Genomic DNA, 13,669 nt, shown 5'->3' with positions numbered 1-13,669 from the left:
AATATGGTGCTTTAATTCAGTTCAAACCATTTGGGTTGCGAAACAATTTTTTTCTCATAAAAAAATTGTTATGAGACCTTTTATAATTAATTCATCATTAAATATTATTTTTGCTTAAGTGGATGATTTATGGGATTAAAGCCATCCACCTACATTTCAAAGAGTACATTTTTGAAGGTAACAAAAGATACATATTAAATATTAGTACTTTTTGGGTTTTTGATAAGCATCTATTTGACTTTACAATTGCTGAAACACTGTACTTATTGTGAGAACACTACTTTTAATTATATTTCATAAAGGGACTGTTATTTCTTCAGATTTTCCAACCAATGCTCCGTCCATACCCATGAAATTAACCTAAAATTAAAAAGTCAGTTTTCTTAGCGTGATTTTGTAATTGAGCTTACTCTGCAACTGGCAATTAAACTCAGAATCTGAGAAAGGATTAAAGTCACTCTGAATCTTTTAATTTCCTTGCTACTTAATTTCCTGTTTGTCTTGGTTTTACATTTTTATTTCCTTTGATGAGATTAATCATATTTGAGTGTGATTGAACATTTTTACTTTGTCGGACTAATTATGAACTTTAAAGTGTGAGTAAATGAGCACCTTTTACTATACTATAACTATATTTTCATTAAAAAAATCTCTTTAACCTTTAATAGTAAAATTTTAGACCATTGTTTTTAATCAATGCAGAAGAAGTAGGTTGCCAGTCAATCTGGAATTCAGTTGGCTTAAAATAATCTCAAATATTTGAAAGAAATCCTGAAAAACTTTAAGTATGTTGCATTTAAGTATACATCTATATCTTATGGTACACTGTACAAGTTTTATTGGCTTAAAAGCGCAAACATTTCTCTGTTGGCCAGAGAAGAATAAATGAATGAATGAATGATCTGTAAAATAGACCTATTGTGGTTTTGAATATATGATAACTTAAAAAAAATTTTAGCATGTTTTTATTTATTTTTGAGAGAGAGAGCATGAGCAGAGGAGGGGCAGAGATAGTGAGAGACACAGAATCTGAAGCAGGCTCCAGGCTTCGAGCCGTCAGCACAGCCCCCAACACAGGGCTCAAACTCATAAACCACAAAATCATGACCTGAGCCGAGGTCGGACACTTAACCGACTGAGCCACCCAAGTGACCCAATATGATGACTTTTGAAATAATTGATGGACTGTAATGATTCCAAGAAAACTGTAGTCACTCATCAGGAACCTCCTTATACTGCTTATTGATATAGATATAGATGATATAGATATATAGATATAGATATAGATATAGATATAGATATAGATGTAGATTTTTTTTACTACAAGTTAAAGAATATATTAGGACTTTTATTACCCCTATTATCATGGTAAGCAATATATATGTATATAAAATTATAAGGAATACATGGTCTAAATTTTTTTTTGAACTTTTGGTGAAAATATTTTTGGTGAAAATATATAGCAAATATTACTCAAAAATTACTCAAGTACAAGAGACTGGCTTTTAAAATTTATGTTAACATTTATCAGTTTTAGTACAAATCTATTATTTTATCATGGATAACTTTCGGTAAACCCAAAGTACCATTTCCTAAATTATTTTATATGACTGGAATTTTTTTTTTCATTTAAACATACTTAGAAGAGTTTCTTGCAAAAAGCAGGTCAATCTATTCAGTTTTATCCTGGCATCCCAAATGTTACATATTCAAAATCGAGGGAGGGGGTTAAGGAATGTAAAAGTTGATTTAAACATTCTAATTCTTATTTGGTTATTCTCTTCTTGACCAAGGGGAGTTATATGGCACGAAGTGAAGTGCAAGGAAAGAGCAAATAACTGGGCCATTTTACTCAAAGTAAATACAAATACTTTATATCTCACTGTTGGGAGCAACAGTCTTCAGTCCCCAAGGACACCCTGCAAAGCAGTCATGTATATGATAGCAATATATTACGTTGATTTTAAATTCAAAAGGTTTTTTTGTTTTTTAAATTTAAAAAGGATGACAGAATTAACATCCTTTTAATGATACTCTTCCAGTTGAAAAAAAAGTATTGAACTAAGATTATTCCCTACCATCCTTTGTTTTTGTATTGTTTTGATTTCTTGTTTTTGGTTTTGTTTTTGTTTATGTTTGTTGCAATGAGACTGAAATTGATGAGGATGATGGAAATGTGTGGACACTAACATGACAGTGGAATATGCTTCTAATTGTTTCTGAAATTTTAAGTTTTCATATTGATGGAGCTTCAGTTTTTTAACTGAATCGAAATACAAGGAGAACAAAGACTGGTACTTCAGAATTTATGTAATATATTCCATATATTAGTGTTCATTTTCACTCTCATGGTTGGACAAGTGCCTTCTATCACCCCATTCCCAGTATCCAGAGATCATGTTATAATGTTGAGGCAATGTATACCATGTGTGTGTTAGTGACAGAGGTCTTAGGGACATCACTGTATGTAGTTGGACAGAATATGTTCCCTTCTACATTTCTTTGCCTTGTTACAGATGTACTAATATAATAATTTCAAGGAGGATGAGCATACTAAAATAATAAAATATATCATTTGATCTGTAACATTATTAATTGACTATACAGCAAATTGTGATCCATCCCCATTCATCTATTTATCCATCCCTCCCTCCATCCCTTCATCCATCCATCCATTCAACAAATACTGAGCACTTTCTCTTTGTCTGTCATTGTGCCCTAGGGGTACAGTTTGAACAGACAAGAAGTAATACCAGCCATCATAGAACTTACAATTTAGGATTGTGACAAAAGTAAATTCAAGAATGACATAAGTAAATATGTAACTGAAAAAATGGAAAAGGAAAAATATTCAGTACTATGAAATGGTGGAAGAGGAGAGCTTGACCTGGTCAGAGGAAGAAAGGAAATTTCTCTCCAGGGAGATCTGCAGTATGATTATGAAGAATGAATAGATTAACAAGGGACAAAGCAGAACAAAATTTAGATAAAGGCAATCTCAAATGCTCATAAGAAGAAGGAATACTCTGTGTATGGCAATGAAAGCAGGACAGCATGGGTGAAACACAGAGAATGAGGAAAGCATGGAGGAAAAGGAGGATGGAGAAGGGAACTGAGTGTAGAACATTCTGGGTCATTTTCATGGCACAGAGTTTAGTACCATATAATCACTTGCAGTTTGCACTGAGGGAATTATATTAAACTTTTTTAATGACATCATGATGCATTTTCCAGATATGTTGCCTTCCTCTTAATGTCATTCACTCAGCAACTTCTTATTGAATGATTACTTGGGAATCATTACTTTTCAACAGACCTGAATTCTGTCACCCCAAGAATCAGACGATTTAGACTAGAGCAACTAGAGTTGCTTTTTCTCCTAGGATATTGAATGTCCCATAGCATAATGCATCTAAAATGTAATGATTCATAAAATATCAATACAATTGAGGAATGTAGCAAAGTAAAAATTTATTTCATCTTAATTTCAGGTATTTGAAGGGACTGAGTGTCAGATCATTTATAGTGCTTCTCGGTGGTGACATTATTTTAATGGTGTCATTTAAATCCATTTTCAGTGCAATATAGTAATTCTTAAATGATAAATTACATTACTTAATATTTCAGCTGAGACATTGGTAAGATATAGAGGTCCAATTGTTTTAATGAAGAGTTTAAAGGTTTGCTTGCATCATAAATCAGAATCTTGCGTTAAATTAATAGTTTTTAAACTGACCATTTCTTTCGACTTGTCAGAACATCATATATTGATTGTAAAACAAATGTTACATGTTGTTTTTAGATCCACTTAACTTTCAATTTTGAGCAAACCTACAAAAAATGCACAGCATGAAAGAAAAGATGAAAAATGATGAGTTCACTTACATAGCTGTTCTCTTAGTCCCAAAGCAATAAGTCTTTTTCCCTTTTTTCTCATTTATCATATATGTGTAAGAGGGACTTACTTGCCTTAGGGGGGTAAATGTTAAATAGAGAAGTTAATATTTGAAACCCTTACCTCATCTTTTTTCTTTTTTTTTGCTCCTCTTATTTATAAACAAATCAAAATTTTAGCTGGAAGTAAATCATTTTTAGCAAATAGAATATGAGTATACACAAATGTTTCAACCTTTTATTTATATTTATTTATTTATATTATTCATGTGTGTGCATTGTGATCCAAATGAAAGATGGATAAAGAACATTTTTGTTCAACTACAATTTGTTAAAAGACTTCAAATTGTCATTAGATGATTAAAGTCTGTTTAAGGAATCAGAGCTGAAGACACGGTGATTTCTTTGCGTGTACAAATTATTGCGCTCTTACTCTCATGCAAAAAAGGGCAGAGTCCAGCAGAAAGAATAGGTTTGCCGTAACAACATTTATTGTTGAAATTTTCAGAGATGAAAATCAGTCACAGGCATGCAGTCCCTATGGACTGGTCACCACATTTAGGTTAGCTGATAGAAATCTGAAGTGAGCTCACGGGACCAGAAGTGAGCTTTAAGGGAAACAGACAGCAGTCCTTGGGCAGTGGGCCTTTTGGAAAGAGAACGCTTCTCCAGTGGTAGGAGGGGCGAAAATGCAAAAATAACATGATGGTTCTGAACCTTGAATCCAGGCAGCCCTGTTGCCAGCTCAGTGTAGGTAGGGGTTGAAGTCAGGAGGGGAAAATTCTCTTCTCTAGATGGATATGTTTGGGAGCCGAGACAGGAGACATACAGTTACAGTTATGTCATATGACAAACTCCTTGCCACATCGTTGTTCATGGGTGAATTGGGACTGGGGCCCAAGCTTTGAAGTTGACCTTAATTCTTTCCTTTAAGCAATGGATTTGGGGGCCACCAAGATTTTGTCTAGTAGTATCTCCTGCAGGAGCTTAGCTTCAGACCAGTTAACCCCTACTTGCATGCAGCAGGAGTACTCTTAAACAACTGAAGACTTGAAAGGACAGCTATTAAAGACCTATCATTATCACCACAGTCAGTTATCCCCGTTGATTCTCTCTGTGTGTCTGTGGTAACTCAGACACGTTTCTCAGGGAGGTGCCCACTTCTAGTTCCTCGGAATCATTTGGAACACTACCATACAGGTGTAGTGGGAATTACGAACTGGGACAAAATGGAGTAGTTTTTAAGTAATGACATTAACACATACCTCCTGATCTTGTAAAGGAATTCATGAGACTAATCTATATTCTTTCTCATAGTTAAACACTTTTTTTTTTTTTTCACTCAAAAGCATGTTGATACTGTTTGGTCAGTTTGGATTTTCTTTCTTTTCTTCTTCTTCTTCTTCTTCTTCTTCTTCTTCTTCTTCTTCTTCTTTTAATGTTTACTTATTTTTGAGAGAGAGAGCATGAGCAATGGAGGAACAGAGAGAGGTGGGGACAGAGGATATGAAGCAGGCTCTGTACTGACAGCAGCAAGCCCGGTGTGGAACTTGAACTCACGAACTGCAAGATCATGACTTGAGCTGAAATCAGATGCTCAGTCAACTGAGCCGCCCAGGTGCCCCGGAATTTTTTTTCTATTTTTTTGCAAGGAAACATAATTGTGTGAAATAATATGTGCACACACACTCACACACACACATATATATATAATCATATGAATTAATATGTACACACAAGTATTTTATAGGCAACATTAAGCCATACTATATTGCTTTAGTTATAGGTGGGAATTTTTGTAAAGCTTTTTAGTATACGGAATTTATTTGCCCTTGTATTGGACTGCTATCTGAACATTTTACAACAGCAAAAATATAAAAGCTGCTCTTTTTGACCCACTTTTTTCACTTCAAGATATCTTTGTCATGTTCATAAATTGGTTTACTGTATTCGCATTGTCGACAGAAGTCTGCTTTTCAACATTTAACACCTGTGAAGAACTATGACTTTACTGCAAGAGATAGACATAATTGGTTACAAAAGAACTTTAGCTCACTAGCAAAAATATCAGACTTGCAACAAATATTTTTCAGTTGAAAGAAATCTGAATCTCAGATTTACACTTTTACTCCTTTCCCAGTTCCGAGCTTAATATGTTTACTTTCAAATTCCTGGTAGTTTCTGGTGACCATTGAATATGTTTAGTTGTCCTCAGTCTTCTCTTGCCTTTTATTTACATGTTTATTAGCAATTTGGGTGGGGTTTTTTCCCTCAAGATACTGTATGCTTATGCAATCTTCAGCTTTTCTTTTAAAACAGTATCTCTTTTACACTTCTTGCATAAGTGTGCATATCTATAGTGTGTGTGAAAACAAAGCCAAAAAGAGCTAGAATAACAAATGAGTTTCTAGATGCAGTAGCCAAATGCAAAGCTCCCGATATAAAGACGACCCAGGATTATGAAAACCTGGGTGGGGGGGGAGGGGAATGTAGGTCAAGTTTAGGTTGGGGAGAAGAGTGGGGGCCCCCAAGCAGCTTAGGACAGCACGCAGGCACTGTGAACTTTTAGAACAGTGGCCGGTGAGTGCTCACACAAAAGTAAATGGAATGTGTTGGTGAGGCTTAGGAAAAAGGCTGGGATTTATTTTCCTTCCCATTTTTCTTTGGCCTCTTGAGCCGCATGACTTTTCTCTACAGGCTTGCAGAGAGAGTGGGAAATGACTAGCTAGTGGTGTTTGAACACCATATAGCGGCGTGCTGTGTATTACATGAGCAGCTATAGATTGGCAGGTGAGCAGATTATGTTCCAAAATTCTGTTCAGATCTCTCATTCCCAACTAAAAAAAATCCCCATAGAAACACATTTTTTTGTTAAAGTTATTTTTAGTACCTAATTGGTCTGAAAATAAACCTGGTTCATAAATTCCCTCTTGCCCAAGTACTGTAAAAATTAAGTATTTGAGGCCAGTTGTATCCAATCACAATCTTCTTCACAGCCATCCTCTTTCACTACATCTCTTTATTATTGTCTCTGCGCTCATCTTCCATTTACCAGCTAGAGCTTTCTTTGCCAGTGCATAAAGCGCCTTCAGTCAAGACTGAAGACTGGGCCTACTAAAGAATATTCCTTGAAAATCAAGTTCCGCTTCATACATATCAGAGCAGATGATTAGGAAGGTTTTAGAGATTGTTTTGTTTTGCTTAGTAACACTTAGTGGCCCCAAGGAATCAGACACCACTTAGTGCTGTGTCCAAAGTGTGTGTTGGGTCCATTATGTCTATGTTAAGGGTTGGACAGCAGCATATAAAAAACACCTGTGAGGATGTCAGTAATGGTTTTCATGATGGACAAAATATTTACTCCTTGAAGGTGCTATGGGCCAATTATTTAAAAATTAATGGGAGGGGCTCCTGGGTGGCTCAGTCGGTTAAGCGGCTGACTTCAGCTCAGGTCATGATCTCGCGGTCCGTGAGTTCGAGCCCCGCGTCGGGCTCTGTGCTAACAGCTCAGAGCCTGGAGCCTGTTTCAGAGTCTGTGTCTCCCCCTCTGTTTGCCCCTCCCCTGCTCATGCTCTGTCTCTCTCTGTCTCAAAAATAAATAAACGTTAAAAAAAATTAATGGGAAACTTTGAGGCTCTGCAAAGCTACATCACAATCTAGAAACATAGAGCGTTCTCTCCTCGTGTACATAAACGTCTCTCAGAATGTTCATTTATTTTGTTTCTAACAAAAATACCCTGTGTATTTGTTGGTCTTTTTTCATCAGTCATATGCTTGTCTTTTTGTGAAAGCACATACTTACAGACTCTCCAAATATTCACTTCATCTTCTAATCTTTTTATTGTTATATTTTAGAAGTATTTAATTTTTAATAAACTCCCGACATTCTTAGTTTTCACAAAATGTCCTCCCACTTATTCCCCTCAGTGTAATGTGTCTCCACCAGTGTTAGCTATCTACTGCTATACCACGAATGACCCCAGATGTAATGGTTTAAAAGAACAGACATTTATTATCATCCAGTTTCTGTGGGTCAGGAATTTGGGACTGGCTTTGCTGGGAGACTCAAGATCTTTCACGTGACTGGAATCATGATGTCAGCTGGGGCTGAAGGCACCAGAAGGTCCTGCCACCCAGGAATCTGACTCCCATGGCTGTTGACAGTGGACCTCAGGTCCTTGCAACATAGGTCTGTCCCTAGACTACTTGAGAGGCCTCTCAACGTGGCACTAAAATGGATTATGGAGGAAGTTTCAGTGCTTTTAATAATGATTTGGGGTCCAAAGTCACACTCAGCATCATTTCTGCTTTAGCCTATTCACTAGGAGTGAGTTACTATTTTCAGCCACTCTCAGATGAAGGGACTTAATGCCACTTCTTGAAAGGCGAGTATCAAATAATTAGTGAGCATGTTTTAAAACCCCCACTTTTCCTATACTCTTTGCCAGTGGAACTCATGTTTCTGTACATAAGCCACCACAAACCCTGTGACAGGAAATGAGGGTTGGAAGAGTGATGATGAGCCTTCTCTCTCCTGACTGCCTACTTACGTATTCCAGAACAAGTTTCTTTCATTTATATGAAACCCTTCTTTGAGGTTCATGTGATTGTACTCTATCATTTTCTAATCTTTTGCATCCATATTTTCTAGGAATGCCCCTTCCCTCACTGAAAATTTTGGATCTCTGCCTATTACAGATTCATTCCAACTTCTATCACAATCCTGGGAGAGTTTAATGTCTCTGAAGGCTGCTGAAAGGAGCAGATCTTCATTTCAGTGGCCTTGATTTCTGTTTCATTTGATTCACACAGTGGATCTTCTCATACAAATGATTCTAACTCAGAAATGATCCACTGTAGTATCCCTCTTTCAGAACACAAACTCTCCACTCTAGGCCCTGCTTGCTTGCTTGCTTCCTTTCTTTCATAATATTAGTGTTTATTTTTTTTAATATTATAATGTTAATTTATTTTTTGAGAATGGGGGTGCGTGTGCACATGAATGAGCAGGGGAGGGGCAGAGAGAGAGACACAGAATCCGAGGCAGGCCCCAGTCTCTGAGCTGTCAGCCCAGAGACTGACATGGGGCTCGAACTCACGGACTGTGAGATCATGACCTGAGCCGAAGTCAGAAGCTTAACCAACTGAGCTACCCAGGTGCCTGGGTGGCGTTTTATGCCTTCCTCTGCCCTTTATCTTTGGCCTCACTATAACATCCCCTCTAAGATGCTGGTGAAGGCAGACTCAGAGAAGAAACATTTAGAAAAGGGGTAAAGAAAGTTACTTTTAAAGAATGTAAGGATACCAGACTTAGAAGAAGGTCTGGTTCACCAAATGAAAAATACAACAGTGTTAAAAGGAAAAAAAAAATCTAGAACAAAACATTACTAATGTTATCAAATTCACATTAGTATAGTCATGATAGAAAACAGCAATATTTTATTCACAAAGATCATGGTATATCTTCAGATGTCAGCACAGCGAAAAAGGAAATCAGGGAAAAATATGGTTTCTTAAGAAGTCAGGTTTCGGGGCGCCTGGGTGGCGCAGTCGGTTAAGCGTCCGACTTCAGCCAGGTCACGATCTCACGGTCTGTGAGTTCGAGCCCCGCGTCAGGCTCTGGGCTGATGGCTCAGAGCCTGGAGCCTGTTTCCGATTCTGTGTCTCCCTCTCTCTCTGTCCCTCCCCCGTTCATGCTCTGTCTCTCTCTGTCCCAAAAATAAATAAACGTTGAAAAAAAAAAAAAAAAAAAGAAGTCAGGTTTCTTGTTTTGGGTGCAAATCCCTCCCCTCCCTCTACCATCTGATTATATAACAGCTGTGTTTAGTGATGTTGGAAAGAGGGAAAGCTGTGAAGTGCTAAAAGGGACTTTATATCTGGTCCCCTTGACTTATCCCCAGAGTTCATGAGGTCTTGAAATTCTCTTGGACATCTATTACTCCAGAGTCAGTCACCAGCACCTTCTCCCTCTAAAACACACCTACAAATAGATATCCGTGTTACAATTTACCTATGTTGGCCCCATTCTTAAGCACTTTCTGGTGCTCAGTAAAATCAAATGACTATTCGGATCTTTTATTTCCTCTCAACTTGAGTCACATACCAGTTATCTACTCTCTGCTTCCATTCTACCAATAACCATTTAGTACGTGAGATATCCTTGACAATTCATCTACAGATTTCTTGTTCTCCCTTACTCATAGCAAACATTCCTCCCTACAGATGGTAGTCGCCAAGGAGCGTCTTTGCTCTGCTCTCCCTCCTAGAAAGAACTTGGATGCATCTGAAGGAGGACAGGGAGCTGGCAGCCTCTGGAGGCAGCATCTTCATGGTTTCCCTCAGCATTTGAGCCCAGTCCACACTCCTTCTGGGCAGCCTTCCATCAGTGACTAACCATGGCCTGGCTGTTTTTGCACAAATACGGACTGCTCTGACTTGATTCTGGAGCTTCCTGTTGTGTTGGCCGAGACACTGAAAGGTGTGTGGTAAGTTCTGAGGCTCTCTCTTCAATCCTGCTTTCTACCCCATTTATCTATTATGGGCAATATCCTCCAATAAGACGGTTCTGCTCCTGACTGTGCCTCAGTGTCTGCTTTCTGGGGGATCCAGCTGACACAGTACATCGACAAGCCAAGTAAGGCCACAGACGTGTTTTCAAGCTCCTTGTGCATAAACCATCATGCATTTCTATTCGTTTTCATCTCCATTTCTCTAATAGCAGATGGTGAGTTGGTTTTTCTTCTTGAACAACAACTACAAAACTCCTTTACGTGGACCTTGACCTCCATTTCCTCTCTTCTCATTATCTCCCCTTTCTTTCACTTCTTCATTAACTTCCCATCCCTTCTCAACCTGCTTTGAAGTTTGGCTGCCAGTTCATATTTAAGAATGACAACAACATGTTCTGCTTTGGGTGTGTGGGGTGTTTAGTTCATTGAATTGTGGCTCCCAAAAATACATGCTCATATCCCATAACACCTGGAACCTATGAACGTGAACTTACTGGAAAAAGTCTCTTTGCAGATGCAGATTCAGCTATTGATCCAATCCTTCTAATTTAAGTGTCTAGTCCTCCACTTGCCCCCAAGGTCCATGCAAACCTGAAACTTAAAAGATTCAGGACAACTGGACTGATTTTATTCCTATCGTTATCCCTCTTCTCAGTCACGTTCCGTCTTTCTCTGCTCTGCTCAAATGTCCATCCCTTCCTCTTTTTTTTGTACCATTTATTTATGTATTTTGAGAGAGAGAGAGAGGGAGAGAATGAATGGGAGACAGGCAGAGAGAGAGAATCCCAAGTCGGCTCCACAGTGTCAGAACCAGATGTGGGGCTTGATGTGGGGTGGGGCTTGATCTCATGAACCATAAAATCATGACATGAGTCGAAATCAAGAGTTGGATGTTTAACTGACTGAACCACCCGGGTGCCCCTTAAATGTCAGTCCTTTTCTCTTCTTTTAAAATACACAGTTACAGGGTGCTTGGGTGACTCAATCTGTTGAGCATCTGACTCTTGATCTCAGCTCATATCTTGACCTCAGGGTCATGGGTTCAAGCCCTGTGTTGGACTCCAGGCTAGGTGTGGAGCCCACTAAAAAAATAAATTAATTAAACAAACAAACAAACAAACAAAGGCAGTAACATTATTTCTTCATTTTTTTTTTCCTCTCTCTCCATTGTGTGGTTCTTATGGACCTATATGCCTCTTGCCATTTTAATAGTGCTTTGAAATGCAACAAAGATAAGCTTGTCCTGTCTGAAAGTTATATAGTAATTCTCTTCTTCCTTTTTATCTTATTTGCTGACAACACTGTCCATAAACAACCCAGAGCTATAAAGCTGAAAGTGAATTCAACTTTGTTTCCTCCCCCGTCTCTCCTACAGCTTAATCACAAAGCCAGGCATATTTGCCTTATAATTTTTTTATGCTCAGCATACTCACTAATCTCTGTCCCTAATAATGCAGCCTTAATTAGGCTTCTCATCATCTCTCAATTAAATACTGTGACCTGGCCTCCCTCCCTTTAATAATGCATTCTCAAATCCATCATCCGCAGACCTACAGAATGATCTGTCTCATATGGATAGCGGATTGTGTCCCTTCTCTTTTTAAATCTTCAACAATTGCTCTTAGGGCTGTGTAGCAAAGTGCAACTCCTTAACATGGAATGCAGCGCCTTCATGGTATGATCTCTCGACATCTCATTCATAAGTTTTTACTGCTCCCGGGCTTACACTTTATATTCCAGAATCACCTGTAATCTCTGTTGCTTTGTCATTTTCCCTAATTAAAATGACTTTCTTATTTCGTCTTTTCTCTTCAGTCTCCTACCAGTGTTTTAAAATAGAGCAGGAATTTTGTCTTCTCCATCATGAAGCTTTCCTTAACTGCTTCCTCCCCCACTTAGCCTATCCTGCTTAAGCAGGCTGGTTTACTTATTATTTTCTTGGATCCTAGAAGCTGCCTCTGTTATCTTTATCACATTTATTATAGTTATAATTATGTATTTTATAATATATAATTATAATTCAAATGCTCTCTTCCTCCTCTGAGATGTTGGTGTTTTGAAGTAGGCAGTATACTTTATTCATAAGTTCAATTTCTTGTTTATAACATGGTAATGAGCACACAATTGAGCTTATTGAAAATATGAATAAATTGATAAATCTTTCTCTTGAATAAGGGCGGACAGAGAGGACAAAAGTGTACTGTGATTTCCAAGAAGGCAGTTATATGTCTTCCGAGTGATTTGTGTCTTTGTTTCTAGTCAGAATAAACTTCCATGGTTCAGTGCTTTTACTTAGGTTTGTCTTTGTGCCTGGAATGCCCTTCCTACCTTCTCCTTACTGAATACCCGGCTTAGATCAGACACCATGACTTTTTTAAGTTCCCCATGTAGGAAAGCCTTATTTTAATATGATCCATCAGAATAATGGCATTCTGGATGTATTTCTCTTCTGTGCTGCACAGGTCAATTTCCTTACCTCTATTAGAGCATTCATCACTCTAAGCAGTAAGCAGGATACCTCCCAAAACCTAGGAGTGGAACTATGGAAAATCAACTTGCAGTAGTTGACTTAACCTTGGGTAAAGTATAATGCTTCCAAGCAATAATACACAAATGGGCCATTGAGCAGTTTTCTCTAATAAAGAGGTCAGGATCTTGCTTCAGAAAAAGACTACCTGTATGTGCAAGTTCAAGTCTGTAGCAGAATCAGTGTCTAAGATGAAGAATGTTTCAATCAGGGACAAACAAATGTTTAGTCGAGAAAAAAAATATGAAATTGAGACTAGGTTGAATCAGCAAGCATTCAGCATTGTCTAGAGAAATAAATGAACTGAGGATTATCATCTTCCGATCAAATATTGGAGCAACACATAAACACACACTGCTCACCTGTTTTTTTCTCTCTCTCTCTCTCTCTCTCTCTCTCTGTCAATCTCTCCCCACTCCCCTGACTGCCAGCCTCCCTTCCTTTCACACATACGTTGAATTTGGGTTCTGTTTGCAAAGCTCTTTCCTTCACTAGCCTGGGAAGTTAGACTTAATGTTTCCATCAAACACACATTAAGTGTTCAAGAGTTTCATTGAGTGCACCTACAATATTTTCAACACAAGCATGTTGTGGATCAATTATAAATCTCAGTTACATAGCTTTATACAGTAGAATATTAGATCGATTCAATCATCAGGTTGTGATTTTATAAAACTTATGACAAAATCTGTTGATAGTGAGATTGCTTGACATTTTCGTTTACATTTTTCTCCTTTCT

The sequence above is a fragment of the Panthera onca genome, chromosome C2, assembly GCF_046562875.1.
Source record: "Panthera onca isolate mPanOnc1 chromosome C2, mPanOnc1 haplotype 2, whole genome shotgun sequence".
Lineage (NCBI taxonomy): Eukaryota > Metazoa > Chordata > Mammalia > Carnivora > Felidae > Panthera > Panthera onca.
This window is presented reverse-complemented; position numbering follows the sequence as displayed.